Source organism: Triticum dicoccoides, chromosome 5B (genome assembly GCF_002162155.2).
Source record: "Triticum dicoccoides isolate Atlit2015 ecotype Zavitan chromosome 5B, WEW_v2.0, whole genome shotgun sequence".
NCBI lineage: Eukaryota > Viridiplantae > Streptophyta > Magnoliopsida > Poales > Poaceae > Triticum > Triticum dicoccoides.
Genome location: NC_041389.1, coordinates 296,633,360 through 296,646,832, shown reverse-complemented (window position 1 = coordinate 296,646,832; position 13,473 = coordinate 296,633,360).

Sequence of the window (13,473 nt, the reverse complement as noted above, 5' to 3'; positions counted from 1 at the left end):
TCTTCTCCCCTTTGGCGAAAGACCCAAATAGGACACCCTACATATACCTGTGTATTCGCATAGGGGGCACCCCACCGAGGCTGGCTCACTCGCGAGTACTATAGAAAACCAGTTTTACTGTGGCGCCCGTATTCGCACCCCATGTACTGCAGCAAACTAGTCCATCCATGTTGAGTCCAATTTTTCCCAAGGGGTAATGTAGCGAAGCAGTTCCTGTAGCAGACCGTACTGTAGCACCGAATTTAGAATTTTTTGTGAACATGCTTTTGGGAAAAATCAAACTTTTTTTGGGAAAAATTGATTTTTAACATTGACCATATTTAAAGAAACATATTTTGAAATTATTTCAAGATTCTGAACAATTAAAAAACACGATTTGTTTGAAATTCTCAAACATTTTTTGAAAACATGATTTTTTAAAACAATCAGAATAACGTGAACATTTTTTGAATTCCTGAACATTTGTTTAATATGTGAAGACATTTTGAAAAGAGGAGCATTTTCTGAAAAGCGCGAGCATTTTTGAAATTCCTGTTTTTTCAATCATGAACTTTTTTTGATTGGTGATTTTTTTAAACGAGGCCATTTTTTGAATTTCTGATTTTTCTTGGAAGAAAAGAAAATACAAACAAAAAACCTAAGAAAACAAGTAAAAAAGAAAGGCAGAAAAGGGAAAAAATCAGAAGAAAATCCGGTAAATGAAACAGCTTTTTTTGGTGGAAAAGGGGAAAAACAAAAGACCAGTATAAAATAGACGGTTAATGGCCGGGCCCAACTCACATTGGCTGCCTATCGTCCTTCCGGTGAATCCCCAGCTATCTGACGTGGGAGCCCCTATATCTCGAGAGCAACTAATTAACGAGCGCTCCTTCGGGAGCCTCGCAACGATCAGCGCCATTTGGCGCGCTCAGAGCTCACCCGCCACGTGTCGCACTCTGGACGCTTCCTTTGAATATATTTTTTATTTTTCCGCGCGCATTTTTGGCTTTTTAAACGTTTTTTTTTGGTTTATTTTTATGTTTCGGTTTTTCACCGGTCTTCCAGAACTTTTGGACCCCAAAAAATTCAAAAAAACATTTTGTGAAAAAATGTGTTTTTTTTCTTTCGCGAGAGCCACGATTTTGCTTTCGCGAGAGGCAGGGGTTTGCTTTTGCAAGAGTCACGGGCGTGCCTCTTGGAAACGAAAAAAAACATGTTTTCTGTTTTTTTTCCTTTCGCGAGAGTCACGGTTTTGCTTCCACGAGAGGCACGGTTGTGCTTTAGCCAGAGTCACAGCCGTGCCTCTCGGAAATGGAAAAAAACGTGTTTTTTTTATTTTCCTTTCGTGAGAGTCCCGGTTTTGCTTCCGCGAGAGGCGCGGTTGTGCTTTCGCGAGAGTCACAGCCGCGCCTCCTCGGAAAAAGAAACGCGTTTTCTATTTTTTTTTCTTTCGCGGGAGTTATGGTTTTGCTTCCGCGAGAGGCACGGTTGTGCTTTCGCGAGAGTCACGGCCGTGCCTCCTCGGAAACGAAAAAACATGTTTTTTTTCTTCCGCGAGAGTCACTGTTTTGCTTTCATGAAAGGCACAGTTGTGATTCCGTGAGAGGCACGGGCGTGACTCTTTCGAAAAAGGAAAAACCGTGTTTCCGGTTCATTTTTTTGTCCTTTTTTCGTGAAAAAAAGTTCATCAAAATATATCAACATGGGATCTAGTTTTGAAGATCTCGACGCGATAAATCCAACGATAAAAGCGGTTCAAAATTTGAACGCACAATTTAAGTGATAAAATGTTTTAAATAAACGGATATACGAAAAAAGGGAAAACTCCCAGGTTGCGACAAGTGGCGCACCATGCAACGCGTCACTGTTACAACTCGGGAGGTTGGAGTGATCTTTGCAACGAGTACTCCTCAACTAGTGATTTTGCTATATCTCGCCATCAACGAGTCTACAGTTCGACTCACTCAAGGGGGCAAGCCAGGTGGGCCGGCCAACCCGCGGGGGAGGCTGCATCCTTGTTTTTTCTACGTTTTCCGTTTTGTTTTTTGCTTTATTTTTGTACTTTTGTTTACACTTTAAAATATGGTATATATACCTAGGTAATCTTACGATTATTTCATAGATAAATTATATTTGAAATACAAATAGTTACATTCATATAAACTCACTGCGTAAAATTTGACATAAGAAACAACATATAGGTCATAAGACCAGAAGAAATGCATTTTATGTACATTTTACACTATGTTTTTACATTTGTAATTTTACGTAACATAAAATATTTTTTATGATGATTATATATTTTCTTATGTTCTCGTTTTACGTTTGAAATAAGACAAAATTGACGCAACGTAAAATTATGGTGCATTGATATTAAAACAGAGAGGTGTGAAGAATAATTATTCCTCGCCCAGGGTGATGAATGGTCAATAAAAAACACTCTACAATTTTTTTTGGAAAATGTTCAACAGTATTTGAAAAATATTGAACAAGCATTTGGAAAACTTCTAACAAGTATTTGAAAAATGTTGAACGAGTATTTGAAAAATGTTAACCAAGCATTCGGAAAATGTTGAACTTGTATAGAAAAATTGTTGATCAAGTATTAAACAATGATGAACTTTTTTATTATGTATATAAAAATGTTAATAAAAAATTTGGAAAAAATGTTGAATGAGTATTTGAAAAATGTTAAATGTGTATAATAAAATTCTTTACCATGTATTAAAAAATGATGAATTGTTTTATAATATATATGAAAATGTTAATCAAGCATTTGAAAAATGTTTGAACAAGTGTTTGAATAATGTTCATCAAGACTTTGGGAAATGTTAAATGTGTATACAAAAAATATTGACATGTTTTTTTAAGACAAATCTTTTATTTGAAAACTGGTAATCAAGCATTTGAAAAAAAATCAAAGTTGAAAATGTTAATCAAGCATTTAAAAAATGTAAAAAATGTGTATTACAAAATATTGACCATGTATTAAAAATGTTAAATTTGTATTTCAAAAATGCTAAACGTGTATTTAAAAAATGTTGTTGACATACACAAAAAATGAATGAAATAACTTTTTTGAAAGGGTAACAAAATAAACCAAAGAAAAAAGAAACAAAAACCTGAAGAAAATGGAAAGGAAAACCAAGTGAAAACCAAAAAAATAAATATAGAAAACTGAATAAAATCAACGAAAAAAGAAATAAATGAGAAAAAACAGATGAAAAAACAGAAGAAAAGGAAAGCCGGTGGAAAGAAAAAACGGGCTCATTCCGCCTCAAGTACACGGCGCCCCTAATATTTGCCAAGAAGGGGGTGTGGGCGCAGTGGCTAGCAGCCTTTTTTCGACAATGGGTGGATTTTATTGAGTCAAAATGAAGCATCAATAAAATACAAAACATGATGAGCGCGCACTCGGTCTCTGCATAGTTAAGATGCACACAACCAACACCAACACACAAACACGCCGACAATTAGCAAAGTCATAAGACCAAAGCAATGCATAGGCGAGGAAAAAAAAAGTCCCAAAGCAATCAGATCAGCGATCGCCAAAACTACAACAATGACCATATCTGCATCAACCATATCATGACACCACATGGACGATGAGGTCTTCAACAACAACACCTTCAAGAAGGGAGCGACGCTCAAGCGTCATCGTCACCGGATGCAGCCACAAAGGCCAGAATCTAGGTTTTTACCCTGAAGAATCAGTCTGAAGCATGTCCGAGCAATACCTTCAACAAGATAACAACGTAAAAAACATTGTTATTGCCAGGTACGACCAACTCTGGTCGAACCTAGGCTTTCACCCCGGAGCTCTAGACCAGGTGCTCGAATAGCACCACCATCAAAGTCACTCATGTGTTGTCGCCACCATTTCTCCGCAATCACAGCAGTACATGCGATGTGTCGTCGCCGCTGCACAACCATCGCTCTGCATCAAGCCGCCGTCCGTAGATTTGCATCTCATCGCCGAAGTCAACTGCCGGATCTCGAGAGATGAACCCTTCCTAAAACCTTCGGATGACCACCGCCATCGTGGAGCCATAGGATGTCAGTCACCACCGAACAGGCCTACCGGATCTGGATCACAAAGCAACGTACCGACCGCCTGACTACAGATCCGATTGTCTGGCATACCATAGATAGTCGTCGGTTCCAAGACTCTGGCCGCCCGCACACCGGCACCAGGCCACAGACGAGCAGAACCGCGTGGAGGCCGGCGTCCGCACGTGATCTACAGATCCGCGCTGGGAGAACTTGAGACCTGAGTTTGATCTCGCTAGCACTCTATTTTTCCTTCTCTGTTTGTTTTAGTTAACTCTGCGTGAATGGACTGGCCCGATGAGTGTGGACTCTTCAACTAGACGGCAGGGGATGTTTCGCTGAATGCGAGATATAGTCGCCGCGATCTGACGCTGAGGCTTTCCAGATAAAATGACATGGGGCGAATCTAGTATTTGGGCTGACTGTAGCTATAGCAAATTCTTTCCAGATAAAATGACATGGGGCAAATCTAGTATTTGGGATGACTGTAGCTGTAGCAAATATCTGGCTGCTGGGCTGCACAGCATACAGTAAGTACATCTTGTTACTGGTGTAGCATGATTGCTATACATTGCAAATTCTAAAAAAAGAAGCTACGTGTTGACACCAAATTTTGGCACGGTCAAGAATTTAATTAATATGGCCTCAAATGAAAAAGTGATCTACATAAAAAAGTTTCGTATTATCGAAATGAACATCTTTGAAGTTTGGGCCATCCCCATACCTCATCTCAAGGGCCGAAACTATGCTCAAAGTATTAAGATTTTGTATTCAGAGTATTGTTCGGCCAATTAAGCCTCCAAGACAACCACATATGAGAAAAGTTTCCACATGAATTGTCTCGTCTCGTCGAAACTGTCGATTTTAATATAAAAATCATCTCAATCCGAGATCGTATGTAAAACTTAGAGCCACTCAAGTGCAGCCCTGCCACCAGGCAAAAAGTCGCTTGCCCAATCGGACATGGTGTCTGATGGGTAGCGCGAATAATAGGCTGTCTTGCGCGAGCGATTCGGCCCTGAAGATGGCCTCAAATCGAAAAACGTTTACACAAAAGTAGTCTGTCTCGTCGAAACGGTCAAATTTGCTTCTGAGCTCATCTTCATCTGAGGTCGTTTGTGGCCTGTGGGACCTAAAAACCGAACTGAAGTTCCAGACTTACCAAAATCCGAGTTCAGTTAATTTTGGAAAGATTTGGATGTAATTTGGAGTCCTTTTCTTGTAGGGAAAGTCCATCTGCCTCTTATATACCTAAGGGGTGACGGCCGATTGAACAACACACAATCGAACAAATCATCTACCACTTTTACCTTTACTTTTATCTTCTCCCTTGTTTTCTTCTTCTCATTCTTCGTTCGTTTTTTTTGTTGCAGAGCGGCGAACCTCGAGACCATAGGGGCGATCAGGTCGACCTAGGGTAGCCCATAGCCGCAACGCACCCTGACGGGGTCCCTCCCGGGCGTGTGGGGTTTCGGGTTCTCAAAAGCACCCACCGGATTGCTTGCATACCGTGCTTCCGGCCGGGTCTCCTTCGACGTGAGCTGCGGTGCATCACCCCCGGCGTCGAGGGTACACGATGACGTATTCATGTGCGAACACACTTTTTGGCGACTCCGCTGGGGACGAAGCTTTGAATGTTCTCCAGCCCGTTCTTGCTGCGAAGAGATTGCCATCTAGGGTTTGTAATCTACAAAGGTAATATGAATACCCAATTCACTTATGTAGATGCAAATAATGTGAAAGGACAAGTGCTCCCTGGGTGATTTTGGTAATTAATGTCAACATATCTTCTGTTGGACTAATACTTCTACCTAGTATATTTCAGATGAGTTCAACATTGGAGTGGCAGGACAAGAGGATGTGGAACCCCTTCAAGATGCTAAGGACAAATATTGGCAAAGGCTCAAGACTCTACATTTTCATTTTAGTGATCCAAGATCACATTGAGTCCATAGGAAAGCCAATACTATAAAAAGGGGATGAGGTGTTGCTTAATGTCTTGCTTGCTCAAAGTGCTTACTGATATGCTCCAAAGCCCTCAACCACTTTCACATTTCCACATATGTCCTAATCCTAAAGTCAAACTCGGCCCCACCGATTTGATTCATCTGGCGCCACCGAGTTTGCTTGACCAAGTCTCTGTTTGCTTACTGCCAAAATCGGTCCTCACCGAGTACACGCAATCGGTCTCACCGAGATGAGGTTTTTCCCTAACCCTAGCACATCGGTCTCACCGAGTTGACCTTGTCGGTCCCACCAAAAACTCTAACGTTCACATTTTGAACCAAGTCGGTCTGACTGAGTTTAACCATTTGGTCCCACCGAGTTTGGGAATTTGTGTGTAACGGTTGGATTTTGCGTGGAGGCTATATATACCCCTCCACCCCCTTCTCCATCAGTAAGAGAGCCATCAAAACGTTCCTACACTTTCACTACTCATTTTCTGAGAGAGAACCACCTACTCATGTGTTGAGACCAAGACATTCCAATCCAACCACAAGAATCTTGATCTCTAGCCTTCCCCAAGTTGCTTTCCACTCAAACCATCTTTCCACCATAGCCAAATCTTTGAGAGAGAGTTGAGTATTGGGGATACTATCATTTGAAGCACAAGAGCAAGGAGTTCATCATCAACACACCATCTATTACCTTTTGGAGAGTGGTGTCTCCTAGATTGGTTAGGTGTTGTTGGGGAACATAGCAGAAATTCAAAATTTTCTACGCAACACCAAGATCAATCTATGGAGATTCTAGCAACGAGAGAGAGAGAGAGAGGGAGGGAGTGCATCTTCATACCCTTGAAGATCGTGAAGAGGAAGCATTACAAGAACGCGGTCGGTGGAGTCATTCACGAAGCGATTCAGATCGCGGCTGAATCCGATCTAAGCATCGAACAACGGTGCCTCCGCGTTCAACACACGTACAGCCCGGGGACGTCTCCTCCTTCTTGATCCAGCAAGGGGAGAGGAGAAGTTGAGGGAAAACTCCGACAACACGACGACATGGTGGTGATGGAGCTCGTGGTTCTCCGGCAGGGCTTCGCCAAGCACTACGGAGGAGGAGGAGGTGTTGGAGGAGGGAGAGGGTTGCGCCAGGGGAAGGGTGCGGCTGCCCTCTCTCTCCCTCACTATATATAGGGGGAATGGAGGAGGGGGAGGCGCCCTAGGGTTCCCTAGGGGAGGGGCGGCGGCCACAGGGGAAACCCTAGATGGGTTTGGGCGCCCCCACCCCCTAGGAAACTTGCCCCGCAAGCCGGGAGGGGCGGCTGCCCTAGGGGTGGCGCCCCCACCTCTCCTGGTTACGTGAGATGGGGTGGGAGGGGCGCTCAGCCCCTTAGTGTGCTGATGTGCCCTCTCCCCTTGGCCCATAAGGCCCCCCAACGCTTGTCGGGGCCTCCGAAACCCCTTTCGGACACGCTGGTCATCACCTGGTAACCCTGGAACAATTCCAGACTCCAATACCCTTCGTCCAATATACCGATCTTCACCTCCGGACCATTCCGGAGCTCCTTGTCATGTCTGGGATCTCATCCGGGACTCCGAACAACCTTCGGTAACCACATACTATTTCCCATAACAACTCTAGCGTCACCAAACCTTAAGTGTGTAGACCCTACGGGTTCGGGAACCATGCAGACATGACCGAGACGTTCTCCGGTCAATAACCAACAGCGGGATCTGGATACCCATGTTGGCTCCCACATGTTCCATGATGATCTCATAGGATGAACCACGATGTCAAGGATTCAAGCAATCCCGTATGCAATTCCCTTTGTCAATCGGTATGTTACTTGCCCGAGATACGATCGTCGGTATCCCAATACCTCGTTCAATCTCGTTACCGGCAAGTCACTTTACTTGTTCCATAATGCATGATACCGTGACTAACTACTTAGTCACATTGAGCTCATTATGATGATGCATTACCGAGTGGGCCCAGAGATACCTCTCCGTCATACGGAGTGACAAATCCCAGTCTCGATTCGTGCCAACCCAACAGACACTTTCGGAGATACCCGTAGTGCACCTTTATAGCCACCCAGTTATGTTGTGACGTTTGGTACACCCAAAGCACTCCTACGGTATCAGGGAGTTACACAATCTCATGGTCTAAGGAAATGATACTTGACATTAGAAAAGCTTTAGCAAACGAAGTACACGATCTTGTGCTATTCTTAGGATTGGGTCTCGTCCATCACATCATTCTCCTAATGATGTGATCCCGTTATCAATGGCATCCAATGTCCATGGTCAGGAAACCATGACCATCTGTTGATCAACGAGCTAGTCAACTAGAGGCTCACTAGGGACATGTTGTGGTCTATGTATTCACACATGTATTACGGTTTCCAGTTAATACAATTATAGCATGAACAATAGACAATTATCATGAACAAGGAAATACAATAATAACCATTTTATTATTGCTTCTAGGGCATATTTCCAACAGTCTCCCACTTGCACTAGAGTTAGTAATCTAGTTCATATCACTATGTGATTGTAATGAATCCAACACCCATGGTGTTTGATCATATCTCGCCTGTGAGAGAGGTTATTAGTCAATGGGTCTGAACCATTCAGATCCGTGTGTGCTTTAAAAATTTCTATGTCATCTTGTAGATGCAGCTACCATGCGCTATTTGGAGCTATTCCAAATAACTGTTCTACTACATGAATCCAGTTTACTACTCAGAGTCATCCGGATTAGTGTTAAAGTTTGCATCGACGTAACCCTTTACGACGAACTCTTTTACCACCTCCATAATCGAGAAAATTCCTTAGTACACTAAGGATAACTTTGACCATTGTCCAGTGATCCATTCCTGGATCACTCTTGTACCCCTTGACTGACTCATGGCAAGGCACACTTCAGGTGCGGTACACAGCATAGCATACTGTAGAGCTACGCCTAAAGCATAGGGGACGACCTTCGTCCTTTCTCTCTCTTCTGCCGAGGTCATGTCTTGAGTCTTACTCAATACTCACACCTTATAACACAGCCAAGAACTCCTTTTCGCCGATCTATTTTGAACTTCTTCAAAATCTTGTCACGACATGTATTTACTTGAAAGTATTATTGAGTGTTTTTGATCTATCCTTATAGATCTTGATGCTCAATGTTCAAGTAGCTTAATCCAGGTTTTCCATTGAAAAACACCTTTTCAAATACCCTATATCCTTTCTAGAAATTCTATATCATTTCTGATCAACAATACATCAACAACATATACTCATCAGAAATTCTATAGTGCTCCCACTCACTTCTTTGGAAATACAAGTTTCTCATAAACTTTGTATAAATCCAAAATCTTTGATCATCTCATCAAAGCGTATATTCCAACTCTGAGATGCTTACTCCAGTCCTTAGAAGGATTGCTGGAGCTTTGCATACTTGTTAGCATCTTTCAGGATTGACAAAACCTTCTGGTTGTATCACATACAACCTTTCCTCACGAAAATCGTCGAGGAAACAATGTTTTGACATCCTATCTGCAAGATTTTATAAATAATGCAGTAACTGCTAATATAATTCCAACAGACTCTTAGCATCGCTACGAGTGAGAAAGTCTCACCGTAGTCAACTCCTTGAACTTGTCGGAAAACATCTTAGGACAAGTCGAGCTTTTTTAATGGTGACACTTACCATCATTGTCTGTCTTCCTTTTAAAATCCATTTGTACTCAACAACCTTACGACCATCGAGTAGTTCTTCCAAAGTCTATACTTTGTTTTCATACATGGATCCTCTCTCGGATTTTATGGCCTCGAGCCATTCGTCGGAATCCTGGCCCACCATCGCTTCTCCATAGCTCGTAGGTTCATTGTTGTCTAGAGACATGACCTCCTAGACAGGATTACGTACCACTCTGAAGTTGTATGCATCCTTGTCGACCTACGAGGTTTGGTAGTGACTTGATCTGAAGTTTCATGATCACTATCATCAGCTTCCACTTCAATTGGTGTAGGCGCCATAGGAACAACTTCCTGTGCCCTGCTACACACTAGTTGAAGTGATGGTTCAATAACCTCATCAAGTCTCCGCCATCCTCCCACTCAATTCTTTCAAGAGAAACATTTCCTCGAGAAAGGACCCGTTTCTAGAAACAATCACTTTTGCTTCCGGATCTGAAATAGGAGGTGTACCCAACTGTTTTGGGTGTCCTATGAAGATGTATTTATCCGCTTTGGGTTCGAGCTTATCAGGATGAAACCTTTTTTCACATAAGCGTCGCAGTCCCAAACTTTCAAGAAACGACAGCTTAGGTTTCTCTAAACCATACTTCATACGGTGTCATCTCAACGGAATTACGTGGTGCCCTGTTTAAAGTGAATGTGGTTGTCTCTAATGCCTAACCCATGAACGATAGTGGTAATTCGATAAGAGACATCATGGTATGCCCCATATCCAATGGGGTGCATCTATGATGTTCGGACACACCATCACACTATGGTGTTCCAGGCGGTGTTAGTTGTGAAACAATTTCCACAATGTCTCGATTGTGTACCAAACTCGCAACTCAGATATTCATCTCTATGATCATATCATAGACATTTTATCCTCTTGTCACGACGATCTTCAACTTCACTCTGAAATTACTTGAACCATTCAATAATTCAGACTTGTGTTTCATCAAGTAAATATACTCAGTATCTACTCAAATCATCTGTGAAGTAAGAACATAACGATATCCACTGCGTGCCTCATCACTCATTGGACTACACACATCAAAATGTATTACTTCCAACAAGTTGCTTTCTTGTTCCATTTTACTGAAAACAAGGCTTTCAGTCATCTTGCCCATGTGGTATGATTTGCATGTCTCAAGTGATTCAAAATCAAGTGAGTCCAAACGGTCCATCTGCATGGAGTTTCTTCATGCGTATATACCAATAGACATGGTTCACATGTCTCAATCTTTTCAAAAACGAATGAGTCCAAAGATCCATCAACATGGAGCTTCTTCATGCGTTTTATACCAATATGACTCAAATGGCAGTGCCACAAGTAGGTGGCACTATATCATTACTATCTTATATCTTTTGGCATGAACATGTGTATCACTACGATCGAGATTCAATAAACCATTCATTTTAGGTGCAAGACCATTGAAGGTATTGTTCAAATAAACAGAGTAACCATTATTCTCCTTAAATGAATAACCGTAAATCATGTCTATGCTCAACGCAAACACCAAATAACAATTATTTAGGTTTAACACCAATCTCGATGGTAGAGGGAGTATGCGATGCTTGATCACATCAACCTTGGAAACACTTCCAAACCATATCATCATCTCACCTTTAGCTAGTCTCCGTTTATTCCGTAGCCTTTTATTTCGAGTTACTAACACTTAGCAACTGAACCGCTATCTATTACCATGGTGCTACTAGGAGTACTAGTAAAGTACACATCAATATAATGTATATCCAATATACTTCTGTCGACCTTGCCAGCCTTCTCATCTACCAAGTATCTAGGGTAGTTCTGCTTCAGTGACTGTTCCCCTCATCATAGAAGCACTAAGTCTCGGGCTTGGGTTCAACCTTGGGTTTCTTCACTAGAGCAGCAACTGATTTGCCATTTCATGAAGTATCCCTTCCTGCCCTTGCCCTTCTTGAAACTAGTGGTTTCACTAACCATCAACAATTGATGCTCCTTCTTGATTTCTACTTTCGCGGTGTCAAACATTGCGAATATTTCAAGGATCATCATATCTATCCCTGATAGGTTATAGTTCATCACGAAGCTCTAGTAGCTTGGTGGCAATGACTTTGGAGAAACATCACTATCTCATCTGGAAGATTAACTCCCACTCGATTCAAGTGATTTTTGTACCCAAACAATCTGAGTACAAGCTCAACGATTGAGCTTTTCTCAATTAGTTTGTAGGCTAAGAAACTTGTCGGAGGTCTCATACCTCTTGACGTGGGCACGAGCCTGAAATCCCAATTTCATCCCTTGGAACATCTCATATGTTCCGCGATGTTTCAAAAAACGTCTTCGGCGCCACAATTCTAAACCGTTTAACATTACTGAACTATCATGTAGTCATCGAAACGTGTATGTCAGATGTTCACAACATCCATAGACGACGTTCGAGGTTCAACACACCGAGCGGTGCATTAAGGACATAAGCCTTCTACGCAGCAATGAGGACAATCCTCAGTTTACGGACCAAGTCCGCATAATTGCTACTATCAACTTTCAACTAATTTTTTCTCTAGGAACATATCTAAAAGAGTAGAACTAAAGTGCGAGCTATGACATAATTTGCAAAAACCTTTTTGACTATGTTCAGGATAATTAAGTTCATCTTATGAACTCCCACTTAGATAGACATCCCTCTAGTCATCTAAGTGATACATGATCCGAGTCAACTAGGCCGTGTCCGATCATCACGTGAGACGGACTAGTCATCATTGGTGAACATCTTCATGTTGATCGTATCCACTATACGACTCATGTTTGACCTTTCAGTCTCTTGTGTTCCGAGGCCATGTCTGTACATGCTAGGCTCGTCAAGTCAACCTAAGTGTTTCGCATGTGTAAATCTGGCTTACACCCGTTGTATGTGAACGTTAGAATCTATCACACCCGATCATCACGTGGTGCTTCGAAACAACGAACTTTCGCAACGGTGCACAGTTAGGGGGAACACTTTCTCGAAATTATTATGAGGGATCATCTTATTTACTACCGTCGTTCTAAGCAAATAAGATGCATAAACATGATAAACATCACATGCAATCAAATAGTGACATGATATGGCCAATATCATTTTGCTCCTTTTGATCTCCATCTTCGGGGCTCCATGATCATCATCGTCACCGGCATGACACCATGATCTCCATCATCATGATCTCCATCATCGTGTCTCCATGAAGTTGTCTCGTCAACTATTACTTCTACTACTATGGCTAACGATTTAGCAATGAAGTAAAGTAATTACATGGCGTTATTCAGTGACACGCAGGTCATACAATAAATAAAGACAACTCCTATGGCTCCTGCCGGTTGTCATACTCATCGACATGCAAGTCGTGATTCCTATTACAAGAATATGATCAATCTCATACATCACATATATTTCATTCATCACATCCTTCTTGGCCATATCACATCACACGACATATGCTGCAAAAACAAGTTAGACGTCCTCTAATTGTTGTTGCAAGTTTTTACGTGGCTGCTATAGGATTCTAGCAAGAACGTTTCTTACCTACGCCAAAACCACAATGTGATATGCCAATTGCTATTTACCCTTCATAAGGACCCTTTTCATTGAATCCGATCTGACTAAAGTGGGAGAGACTGGCACCCGCTAGCCACCTTATGCAACAAGTGCATGTCAGTCGGTGGAACCTGTCTCACGTAAGTGTACGTGTAAGGTCGGTCCAGGCCGCTTCATCCCACAATACCGTCGAAACAAGATAGGACTAGTAA